This window comes from Cupressus sempervirens, chromosome 5, assembly GCF_028749045.1.
Source record: "Cupressus sempervirens isolate cs-2001-9-10 chromosome 5, ASM2874904v1, whole genome shotgun sequence".
In the NCBI taxonomy this organism is placed as follows: Eukaryota; Viridiplantae; Streptophyta; class Pinopsida; order Cupressales; family Cupressaceae; genus Cupressus; species Cupressus sempervirens.
In genome coordinates this window covers 473,612,493-473,626,594 of record NC_143122.1, presented here as the reverse complement: position 1 = coordinate 473,626,594, position 14,102 = coordinate 473,612,493, and positions in this window count along the sequence as shown.

Genomic DNA, 14,102 nt, shown 5'->3' with positions numbered 1-14,102 from the left:
TTTTTATGTTGCTTTCCATATTTTATACTTACCCTTTGCAATTGCATTCTCCTACAATGGTGAGAGATTGTAAGTGGCACCTTCTTGTCAAACTTCAAGTGCAAGACAAAGGTGATGGAATCAAGCCTTTTTCAATGGACAAAATTCAGTGGATTACATTTCAACCTGACAAAGATGTAGAAATAGGGTTGCTTGCAGTTATTCCACTACACATACTTGACACATTTATTAAAGGGGAGTCAAAGTGAGAAGAAATGAAATGTGGTTTTGTCTATGTGAGACATAATGACAACAGCCATGGAAACTACAAGGAAGGCAAAATGAAATTATATTATATGCAATTAGAGATGCAATTAGTAGTTTTTGTTTGTTATGAAACTATACCATAATCTTTATGAGTTAAACTTTGATTGACTATTCTTTATGTGTAGCTATTGGTGTTCTTTTGGGCCAGATGATAATACAACCAAATCACCAACAAATAAATTCCACCATAATTTTATTAAGAAAAGGGGGTGTCGATTCCACTAATGTAAAGGTTATGTTTGGTGGACCAAATTTTTCTATTATCAGCTACATTAGAATGCTACAAATATATGATGAAGGTTTAGATTGTCATGGGAAATATGATCCATGCAATGAGCCATGGGCTAATTTGGCCCTAAAATTTTCTGTCAAATGCAAGGCTTACATAGAGGCCCTTTTGGAAATGGATGTGAGTGTGGATGTTGTAATAGAAAGATATCTAAGCAATCCATATTTTGTAGCTATATTGAAGAGGGATACTTTCCTAACTTAGAAATATGTCATGAATGCTTGGAGGATAGTTAAGTGTGGTCAAGTACAAAAGGATTTCAATGATATAATTAGTATTATTAAATGGAGAGAAGAGCACTAAACTAATTTATTTTATTGGAAGAAGCCACATATAGATGGAAGACCATTCATCATGGGTTTCCATACCCTATGGATGCTTGATATGATGGTTAGACACACTCATAACTCTTTAATATCCATAGATTCCACTTTTGGAACAAAAAAATATAAGCTGAGACATGTACAATTTTTTTTTACCATTAACAATATGTTCTTCTTCTTAATTGGCAATAACATGTCACAAGTCATTTTTAAATTCTTATTTGATTGTAGTACTAGCTATATTCTCTTAGGGCCCATTTGGTTGCTGGCATAGGAATTGCAAAATAGAATAGAAAAATGGAATGAGAATGGAATTAAATTTTATTTTTCTAATAAAAAAATAGATTGGGAATATGAATGGCTATTCCTATTCCAACTATTTTTTGGCATAGACATATGCTCATTTTAGGGGAAAAATTGGAATATGTCTTCCTATTCCCAATTTTGATAGAGCATACCAAATAGAAAATATAAAACATATTCTAATTTTCTCTTCCTATTCTATTCCTATTCCAGCAACCAAAGGGCCCTTATTTTCTTTAATGAACATCGGTCAAGGGTTCTAGTTGCATGGGTTTTCTCATCTTGCAACAAGATCGAGGAAATTGGAAGTTGGATCTCTACCATCTATACACAAGGAAAGGAGGCTAGAAATGACTAGATAGTCAATGACTTCCTCACTGACAATGCAAGTGCCAAAATATAGGCAATTAAGTAAGGGATGCAACAATATAAATCTTTGATTTCATGTTTGAACTTTGTTAACATTTATACCTTTAAATTTTTCTCCCAACAAAGGCAATAAATTTCATATTCATGTCCACTAGGGTCTCTTTCAAGTGTCATGTCATTCTGTACATTTGGCACATTCATTAGGCATAGTTGAAGAATGTGTTGAAGTATACATCAAAAGATAGAGTGAAGTCAATGTTTGAATTTCTTGGGATGATTATGAATGCAATGGGTGAGCACAAGGATACCACTCATAGGCTATTGGATGATGTTTTTGTCAAATTCTCTGATCAAACAAATTTCTTAGTATACTTTTAGAGGACATGATGCAAATGGGATGGCTATATACGTAAGACATTATGCTCTCTTATTTTGAATTATTGTTACATTGAAATTTATCTTCTCTTCACTAAATTGACTTTGCATGAAATCTTGTCCCCTAGTACACACAGAAAGGTGGGCCAAACTATTCAAAATCTTCCCACATGTAAACCAAGATACAAACACTACCATTGAATCTTATCATTGCACATTGAAGATATGGTACCTTTGGGACCATCAAAATAAATATATGCATCAAAAGGATCATCTATAATTCACCTTGGTTTATAGGATGGAACCATTCTACAAGCAAAAATAGAAGTTATAGGAATTTAGTTTCATTAGAAACTATAAGGTGCAAAGTTTGTAGAAAAGGACAGATAAGTCACAGGAAATTCTTGATGATGATTACATTGCTGATGAAACTAGACCAGGATACTATTTTATGAAAAGCCAAACTACAAGCAATTATTATGTTGTTGGACCCTTCGATGATCAATTGTATATATGCAATTGTCCTTGGGCCCTATAGGATAATACATGCAAGCACATGTTGAAGGTTTAAGCTATGATTATGCCTATGATTACTGGCAATTATATGTGCTCTCATAATTTACTCTTCTATGTGATTTGGCTTGCACTTACAATTCATCATTTGATTGAATGCCTCCAACATAACTATTTCAATGTAGGAAATTTATGCACATAGGATTATTCCTGCAACTTATAGACATATAACCAACCACCACAATTGGTTGCGGAGAAAAGGCCCCTTGGAATGGCAAATGACCCAATTCAGAGAGTTGCCTTCTAGAAAGAATCCATGGTATTGTTGAACCCGACTGCACATATAATGTGAGAGTCTAACAAATAAGTAAAAGCATTTCATGAATGTGTGAACCAATTTTGGAATGATCTTGGCATGTCTAGTCTTCTCACATTTAGTCTTACTCTAAACACTAATCCATCTTCTACTAGCATAGTACAAATGCATCCATGGTTCAGTCCAACCTCACTATGAGTCCCTTGAAAGTGACAATGATAGCATGCCTCTTAGCAGGACAATATGAATCATGATCATTCTTCATAGTCATTCATGTTTCCCACTAAGGAACATAGGAGGGGGAAGATTAAGAAGGACTCATTGCATATACCTAAAGTAAATAGTCACCCTATGTCTACTTCACTAAATATTGGTGAGTATGCATTGGCTATTCATTATGGGAAATATGCTCTACATCTATTCAAGCTTCATAGAATCTCATGTTTTTTTTTTCTTCAATATAAATTTTCTCATAAATTAATATCTATAATTGGCAACCAAGCCCAACATGTAGGTCTACAAATTGTCAATGTCGATTGTCGTTTCACGATGCAAGTGGCAAAGATGTTACAGAGAGAGATTGGTGCAGTGAAGACATTACAAAGGGAGGATGGTGTGGTGAAGATGTTATAGAGGGAGGCTAGTGTGAAATGGACATGGCTACCTACCTACAAACTGTATAGTTGACCAATTTCCAAAATATCCAAAATATCATGATTTTTTCTGAAAACGTAGAATGATCATTAATTAATGTAAGTTTTTTGGTCTAATGGGAAAAAAAATTCAAGAATTAAAAATTAAAACATAGATATAAAACTTGTATAATTTAAGAAACATGAATATTGATTAAGAAAATTGTTCAATAATGTTAATATTTTACAAGTATTAATAACTAAAAGTTATTTTTAACCAATTTTAAAAACTTTTCTTCATTTTCACATTTCAAAGCAACAAACAATTTATTTTACTATTAAAATAAAACCTATACAAGGATTAGGGTTTAATATGGTTTACTATTAAATTAATATACTTATTTATTTATTTATATATAATTTAATTTAAGTATATAAAGTTTGATTTACTTCTCTAAAGTTAGATTTAATTATTTGAACATTGATTTAACTTGTCTTCATAAATCAAAACTAGCACTTGCACTACTAAAAGGTGGAAGGAGAAGTTGATAAGTAAATAAAAGGACTTAAACTAATTTTATAATAAATATACAAATATATAAGCATTTACATATCTATCATTATATATTATAATTTAGTACATTTTTTATAATGGTTTTCATATATTTTGGCCCCTTGGAATTATTATCATCTACTTTGGATCAATTATGATTAGGAAAAGTTCTGGTCATTTTACAATTATTTCTTGTATATTAAAGATAATATTTTTATATAGTTGAAGTCAAATGAATGATTGAAAAAAGATGTTTACATGAACCTTGTAGAAGAAGAGAAGCATTAACTAATAGTTCATATCAATTGTTACTAGTAACTAAAACATTTTTTTTAATTATTAGGAAGAATAATGAAATGCTTATTACCATAGTGTTGAGCATTGAATAGGTGCCCATGGATGAAATTAAATCATGGGATTGGTCTTTCACATGCAAAATTATGTTCACGTTTACCTTGCAATAGCCATAGCTTGTCAATGATATATTGTATCATGGAAAACAATATAATTAAGAGGTTTTTTCATACCTTGCAACAAGCTTGAATTATTAGGAAAAATGGATAAACTAACCAAATTACCAATGATATCTATGATAGTGAATCAATTGGATTACTTGACATTATAGATATAAAGGAAAATCAATAGGAAAACTAATGAGCCAACCTATTTCTTTCCCTTTCTTGTTATTTTATTTTATTAATTTGTATTAAAGTTGTAATCATTTTTCAAACACAAAATTCAAAATGGAGAGTCAATTATGTTTTATATAGGTCCATTATGATTTGATAAATATTAGGGAAAAAAATACTCTGTATAGAACAATGAGTGCAATTGACTCTAGCCATTCTACTAAGTACAAGTAATTGCTAGATTCTTAAGTTGATTAATTTAACTTTGAAGTCCAAAAAAATAGATGCACCATTTAAAAATAATGCACAATTGATCAATTCTTTCATTACAATAAAAAACTTATGAAGTTTTATAATGGTTACTTCTATTTGAAGCATGCTCTAAAATGTAGATTGTAAAATATAAAACATAGCTAAAGTAATAAAAAACCACTATAATTTTTTCTGATTTAAAGTTCTACAATTTCCTTAATAGGATGATGGCTTCAACAGTATGATATAATTATGATTTGTACTCTTTGTTGTGAGAAACATGAAGCCTCCTTTATCTCATTTTAGTGTAAACTCATTTAATGACTCATCTTTATCATTACATGTGATTCCTTATAATATATGCAAATATTTCTTGTTACATGTGATTTCTTATAATATATGTGATTTCTTCTCTCCATCAAAGAACTCACTCAATACTATTTTAACATAAATTATGTCTTTTCACTTTTGTGCAACAAAGAATAATTTGGAAACAAATGGTTGTTTATAACCAAGGATTTCAAATGAGGAGGGAAGATGTGAAATGGCAGCCACCACAAAAGAAATGGATAAAATTGAATTTTGATGGTTCTTCAAAAGGAAATCCTAGAAAAGCAAGAGGAGGAGTGTTTTGCAATGCAGAAGGGCACATCATGGTTGTATATGTGAAAACTTATGGATCAAAATCAACATACTATGCTGAAGCTAGAGCATTACTCAAAGGTATCCAGATTACAACACAACATGGATGAACTAATTAGAAATAAAAGGTGATTGCATGACTATTGTCAATTCTCTTAATAATGAGGGTTGTGGGGATTCAAAAAAAGATGTTATAATTCATAATGCTAGAAATCTATGTGAAAGTTTTGAAGAATGGAAATGTAGTCACATCTATAGAGAAGGGAACACATTAGCAAATATTCTAGCTAATTTTGGTGTACATATTCAATCTAATGTCAGCAAATCTAGACCAAATACTGGCCCCTAGATTTGACTGATGTGGTTAATAAAGAAATGGCTAACTCATTGTCTTTGATGGTACAACAACACAATGCACAAGGAGGACATTGAGATTTAATCAACTATTGTTTATATATTTTTATAAATATATTTAATATATTTTTTAGGTGAGATACAATTTAGTTTTATAATATTTTATTTTTGAAATTTTATAGTATAATATATAAATTTAAATAAAGAAAACCAAAATAACTATTTAATAAATTTGATTTTAGTAGTAGATAAATGAAATTAATGAATAAGTTTATCAATTATCAATATTATAATACATTAATTTCAACATAAGAATGAACATTTGTAAATGAATTTCATAATTTATTATGGATAAAATACATCATTCAAATCATTTCTACTATAATTTATAAATTATCAAAACACAAAAATTGGTGTTATAAGACTTCTATTAATTCATCCAATTAAAAAGGAGAAAAATAATTTATACATATTATAAAATTAAAAATTTAACATCTATATTGTAGAATGTGATACTTATAATAAAAGATCAATTTAAAAAAATTATACTTAGCCAACTACAATTCATTTAATTACCATTAACATGAGTAATCTAAAACATGATAAAATAGTACTTGACACTAGCTAATCATTCATAACCAACACAAATTATCATCCAAACACCTACCCACTATAGACATCTAAGAAACATCTTGTAACTTCACATGCCTTGATCTTCACCACATTAGTTTTACTAATACTTTCTTCTTAGTAAACTTTTCAAGAACACCAAAAGAAATGAAGAAATATGTTGACATCAATGAAAATCCCTTTCAAATATTTGGCGACAATCTCTGAAACACATTTTTTCACATTATTGCAATTAATCTCTCTCAAATGGAAACATAAGATACTAAAAAATAACAATGCATAAAGGTCAAATAATAAGCACCAACTAGTCAAATAAAGATATATTTCTTTCAAAATCTCTATAGTAAATCTCTCCAGCTAAGGGAAATCTCATTTGCATAAAACCAATTGTCTACTAATGGGTGAATAAAAACGTAACTCACTTTTGCACCTTTGCACCTATTTATTTCCCTAATTGCGGTTTAAGGCTTTTGATGTTGCACTTTCTCCTTGAAGGTTAACATCAGCATGATGTCACGATAACCTTTATCCTAACTACTTCACACTTTTGTAGCTTTGAAAATTGTTGGTGATCATAATGGAGTGATGGAGTGACCAAGACAATTTTGTAAGATCTCAACTGAAAACACATTAGAGGTGAGACTTACAAAATGAAAATAATCAAAGGACTTAGGAATATAGAAAATTAAATGAATGACTAAGGTTTTTGATGTATCCTTATTTCAACAGGATAGGCTAATCTCCATCCAAAATGCACTAAATATAAAACAAAGTCAAACTTTTTCTTTTTTTCCAAAATCATGAAAAATGTAACAATTTTTTCCAAATTTTTTGTTATTTTTACTACAAACTATGTATGAAAATATGGATGAAATTGTTACGCATTTTTTATATTATGAATTGTTAACAATGTCAAAATATGCATGAAATTGTAATATGGTTTTGATAATACCCTAACCTAACTACCCAATAATAATATCTAATTATGGATGAAATTGTAATGCATTTTTGATAAAACTGAAGCTACCTAAAAATAATCAACACATATTGTATAAATGTATCGAATTACATAATAAAAGTATGGATTAAAATATTTGCATTTTTGATATCTCCTCTTTTTTTATCAGCAAAAACACGATATCACCATGAATTGTAGTGATGCAAAATCTCTATTTTTCATATTTTAGGTCTCACCTCTAACATGTTTTAAGTCATGATCTTGCAAAGTTGTTTTTGTTGCTTCATAACTCTAATATGATCATTAACTATTTTAAATGATGTGAATGTGTAAAGTAGGTCAAGCTAACAATTATCACAACATCATAGGTGTTAATATTGACCTTCAAGTTGTAAAGGAGTGATTCATTAAAAATTGCATGATTGCAACTTAGTTTTGGCTTAAAGGGTATTAAGTTACAAAGAAGCAAGAGATTAGGACTAGCAATTTCATTCTTCATTATAGAAAGTAAACATGGATTTTGATTTATATGTGTGTTGTGCAACAACATAACCATATCAATTTTCATTTGAATTAATGATCAATGCCTTATACATTGTTATAAAAAGTTAAAATAGTAACCCTAGATCTATTTAATTGACTTAATTTTAAATTTATTAGTAGTACACCTTGAATTTCATTCTTATGATATCCCTCCCATATACTGAGAAACTCTATCAATTCCTAAAAGAATTTACTTACCTCTTGATGTAGGAGAATCCTGGGTGCAAGGGCAATCTTGCATCACCCAAAAATATTTTATTTTCAATCTTTTCTATTTTAATAAGAACTAGTAGATAGGGTGGTTACTATTTATGGGAAGTTACTATTTTTAGCAAGTTTGTCATATGAGCTCAAAATGTTCACATTTTCTACAAGAAGGTTCATTTTAGAGTTTTAAGCCTACCATAAAAATATCATTGCTCAAGCATTAGTATCAGCGAAGTTATTGTGGATTTTTGGTGGAAAAATTTGCAAAAATATCTTAAAGCTCACTATTGGAGGCCTTAGAGTAACTGGATGAGGTCTAAAAACTTGATGAAAGGGTGTTAGCATGGTTCCAGGCCTAAAAATCAAGAGCTGGTATTTCCAAAAAGTGGTTATAATAGCTTACTAGAGAAACGGTTCATGAGTTATGGCCTTTGAAAGTTGGACTACCAAAATTTCTAAAATAATTTGTCAAAGATGTATTTGGCCAACTCTATGTATATTGTTAGGGTCTGTCAGCCCTAGGTATTAGGTTTGAGAATCTAGAACCTTCTCGAGTGGCATAAAACTACGTGTTTAAGAAAGGCATGAACATTGTCTAGCACAGCTCTAGGTGATAATTCACAGCTTGTCTTGCAAATTATTGTACTAAAGGTACCCATATGGGTTAGCATATTGTACTTGAATCCTATAATTTCATATTTGTGGTGCAAATAAGAAGTCCATATTTTGTTATGAGTTATGGTATTAAGGGGAGCTCCCTGCAACACCTCTCTAAATTAAACACAATCAATGAAAAGATATGCAACTCCATCTTAGGATAAAATCCCTTGAAAGATGAATCTACCTTCCTCATCTCTTGATCAAAAGCTACTACATCCCTGAGTTTTATAATTCATTCCCTACATACATTCTCACCTAATCTATCAACAATGATATCTTCCTCCCACAGACATTTTGTTGGAGGTAAGGTATAATTCCTCATGCTTGTTGGCATTTTAAAACTACCAAGCTTATCTAAAACCCAATACTAGCATACAAAAGATAAGACTCGGCCTATCTAAGGGTTAGCTACTTCCTATATTCAATTGAATTTTCTTTATATCTAGACCAACTTCAATAGAATCATAGAAGACTCTCTACTCTTTAGGCTTTGTAGGGCCAAGGCAAGTGCACCTTAGGGATGGAAATGTGACTAGTTTTATGTTTCTCTCTTCAAACATGTGCTCACTAATATTTCTTTTTTAGATCTATCACCTATAATAGATAATGGTCAACAATTCTTCTTAGATTTTTTAAATATTCCTTGATTACAATAGCTAACTATAATTCAGAGGGAAACTTATTACAAATGAGTGAAGCCTAGTAGATTGATTCTTCATTACAGAAAAGTAAATTTGATTTGATTTTAAATGTGCTTTATACAACAAAATGAAATTTTCAATATGCATCTAAATTGATGATTAGTGCCTTATTCATTTCTACATAGAGTCTAACCAAAGAAAATTGACCTATTTAATGGCCTTACAATTAAATCATCATCAGCAAAACCTAAATCCCATTCTTATGATATCCCTCTCATATGACTAGATACCCTCCCAATTTATTGAAGCATTTACTTAATTCCTTGAATTAAAAGCAACAGCAATTTGATATACACCATATCCTAGTTGCATTAAATTGTATGAACCTTGCTCATTCAATCACAAAATAACCATCATATGAAAATGGAGACAAAATTTAGAGACATAGATAATGTAGAACTTTCCTTTGTATTTTTTTCTTGAAAATAATGCATTCTAGTATAAACTCAATTAGAACTCAAGATATGACTAAATTGTCATTCCATATTCACTTTTATTCTCAAATTTCTAAAATTTGAATACAACACATAATAGACACAAAGACTAACTAGATTGGCTGTAAAAAACAACATAAACACTAAAAGTTGTATAGACTTTGGACCCTCACTCCACATCTTGGAAATCCTTTTATAGGAAGGATTGCAACAACCTTCATATGAAAGCAAATATGTCAAAAAATAATTGGAAAACAAATACAAAGATATTTCATATTAGGTTACATTACAAACATTCTTTGTACTTGATCAAAATTTTGGAATACAGTTATAAAATTGGTAGGTGGTACTTTTAGTACATGTCTTTAACATAATTTTGTTTGTCTTCAAGCTCCCATTGCTTTCCTTGCCTTTTCTTTGTTCCTTTTTCCTCTAACTACACCCTAATTGTGTGCTTGCACTACCTAATCACTCCCCCTAGATGGTAAGGCCTTTATATCTACAATGACTTCCCAAATGGTGATATATGTATCTATATCAGGCCAAGTGGCATCTCTAACTACATCTAACTCCTTGAGGCATTTGTCTATTTGGCATCTGCTATTTCCTTAACCTTTGCAATTACTTTTGACATTTTTGACTCTAATTTGTAGAGCATGTTAATCAAATCATACACCACTATTACACCTACCTCATCATTGCAGTATGCTAGGAATTTTGGATGGTTTAGAATACTATCAAAAGATGCTAACCATTCCACCTATTCCTTAACTCTTCCCACACTTTCCCAAATTGTAGGCACAAAATTGGGTGTTCCTATGGCAATTTCTTTCATTTTATTCTAGATCAATTGCAATTTTCCACCAAAGAAACCATTCAAATCTCTTACTTTATTGATCATCTTTCTAGTGTTTATAATAGTTACCTTGGGTATATGTTTATTCTATGCCAAAAAAAGTACAAGGATATATTAAAATGGAGTATAAGGACCCCATGTGGTAAAATGAAGAGACAATAAGGCAACTACCTCTGAACATCTGTACTCTACTCTCTATAGCACAAGATAGTTATTGTGCATATTTTGGGATACCTATTTTAATGCATTTATTTTATGAAATAGTAAGTTCTTGATGATTCTAATTTCAATGTTCTTAATCAATTCTAGATCCTCTTCATCTACTTCCATTGCCTAGCATGATGGATCCCCTATTTTAGGTCCATGGCACTCTGTTTGTATACCTCTGTCCTAGATTTCTATAGATAATCTTACATTATTTTTCAGTCCTACTATTTTGTTTTCTAACTTCATGGTTTTCTTCTCTAAGACATAATCCTTCTTCATTTATTCCTCATTTTGCCTCCTGGTTATAATAAACCTTTCATAGGCTCCTAACAAATATGCTTTAAGAACATCCATCTTGTTCTTACCCAATAGAGCCACTAAAGTGTGCATTCTATAAATTTGGTTGTTGGAGATGGAGTGCATATTCCAAAATATTACATTCCCCCTTGGGAATTATTTTATTTCTATTAAGGTGGTCTTTTGATCCTCTCGACCTAAACTATATATTGCCATTGTTTGAGCATCAATGTTATAACCTGACCCTCTTAGTTGTCCAAGTTGATTTTCATCTTCAAATGAGAAAGACTTGTCCTCTCATTTGATCTAGCAAAAATGATGAACTTGTTGGTGTTTGAAAATGTTGTAGGTTTCCAATTACCCCGATGAGAATATGGTACATCTAGGGGTAGCTAACTCCCATCTTTAACATATCAATTCAGACAATAGGCCAACTATAAGGCTTGACCCTTCTTCACTTTAGGCTCTACCAAACCTAGGTAGATGGACCTTAGATTCAATCAATATGGTACCAATGCAAAAACATATTCTTGAATCTATTCAAAGTAGATTTAACCCTTATTTCTCATAATGACTTATGCAGTGACAAAGAAGAGTAGTAGCAAATGACAACTCTATGAAATGCACAAGTTGAGTTAGGGTTAGATTGTTTTAGCTCTTCAACATAAAATGTAAAGATGATTTGAATTTGATTTGATTTTATGTGGGTGGGGAAAATGAATCAAAACCAAGTATGAAAAACAAACTTATGATCTTGTAATAGATTAGTGCCTCATCCATTGGTCAATTCACAAATCTCCCTCATGCATTTTGGATATCTAGAACACATATCTTATGCCAAGACTCCAAATCTATCCATTTACCTTGTAAATTGGATATCAATATTCGATCTAAATCTCATTCTTACCTAATATCCTCCTCAATAAACTTGCAACCCTATTGATTTCCCTAAAGCATTTACATAATTCCTTGAAGTACAAGCAACAATGAAGTAACATATAGCCTTAAGGGACTACAACTATGATCTAGGTTCTTTGTTCAAAGATCATAAAACATCACAACTCATTGAGAAAGGAGAAAAGATTTAAACTAAAACTCAACATTTGATATTCCTTGTATTGATTTCCTTGAAATAATAAATTAAAATGCATGAAATTAACTCATAAAGAACCTAATAAACCAAACTATACAATGAACAAATGTTGTCATACAAGAGAGAAAATGGAAGGAATGAGAAAATGATGGGATTAGAAGGGAGTGTCATAGCCAAAGCAAAAGCTTCATGGTCTGGAACCAGCACATCCCAGATCTTCCATTCAAACTTCATCAATTCTAGGGCCAATTCTACTAAAATTTCTTCATTCTAGAGAAACTTTACAATATTTTCCAACCCTTACAATGGATGAAAGAAAGAAAGATATAGCAAGAAGTGAATTCTTGAATTTTTTATGCCACTAACATGTGTCCACTCAAAATTCTCTCCCAAGAATTAAAAAACCCTCTCTCTACCTTCTCTCTATAACTACAAATCAAATTCTCATCATTTGGCTTCAAAAAGCACAAAGTATCTCAAATATCTGATGAGAATCAAAATTGATTTTGATGCCAAATTTTAACTCAAGGCAAAAGTGAAAGTTAGTTAAAATGGCCTCTAGAATGCAAGAAAACTTATTAAAGTCAATTTTCTCCACATTCAAACTTCAACAAGCCTTGACAACTGCCTCATGACCAAATTTGATACTTCTTGATGAAATTTTCCCATTCTACTAAGAATGCCCGGGGAATAGCAAATTGGGTTATAGCATGAACTAGTGAGTACTTGTGCAAAAACCAACCTCAGATTCAAAAAATTTAGAATGTTTTGGTTCCAATGGTATATTGGAGTGCCTATTTTGAGAAAAAAATTGCCTTTGTTATGCCCATTTAAAAATTGGGCTTCTGTTCATGACAAAGTCATCAGAAAATCAGATTTAAAAATTTAAATAAAAAAAATCCTATAGTCAAAACTATAGAAAAATAATAATTTTAAATCAAATTTTCAAATTTGATTTTGGAGGTTTGCACGTAGTCTTATAAAAAATCAATTTTGGGACTTTGATTTTTTCCTCATTTTTCTAGTTAGGTCAAACTTAGTTTGACCAACCTTAACACATGGTAGGTTTTGATTGGTTCCCTTTTTGCAGAATCATCTGACCCCTCCATCTAGACACCATGTGGCATCACTTGATTCATCCTTCTCGCCGCTACATCAGCATACCACGTCATGGTCACTATGTCTCTATGTTAACTGGCATGCAACTTCACCTTAGCAACATAGCGGCATCTATTACATCTACCATGTGGCATGATCTAGTACATCAGAGATGTCAATTGGCCACATCACTATTTCCTTGAAATCCATGCCACATGGCATCTTATGATTGGTCTATTCATCACCATGTCATCATCTCATTATTGAGTGTCCTCCTCTACTATCTTCTCAGGCTACCACTTGTCCATCAATTATTCACTATTGCTTCCACATCATCACCACATGGGACCCAAGACTATCTTACCAGATTTTGAGGTTTTTTGGTAGCTTGCTATTTTGCTACCAAAAAACCTTCACATTTTTCCGTGGTGACATGGTAACCACTAGAAACTTCACCTTTACTAGCAACCTTAACTTGCGTGCTCATTTAAAATTATGACTGGGCACCTTGCCAACTAGCATTCATGTCCAAGTCAGGCCCACACCTACTCAATGGCTCACA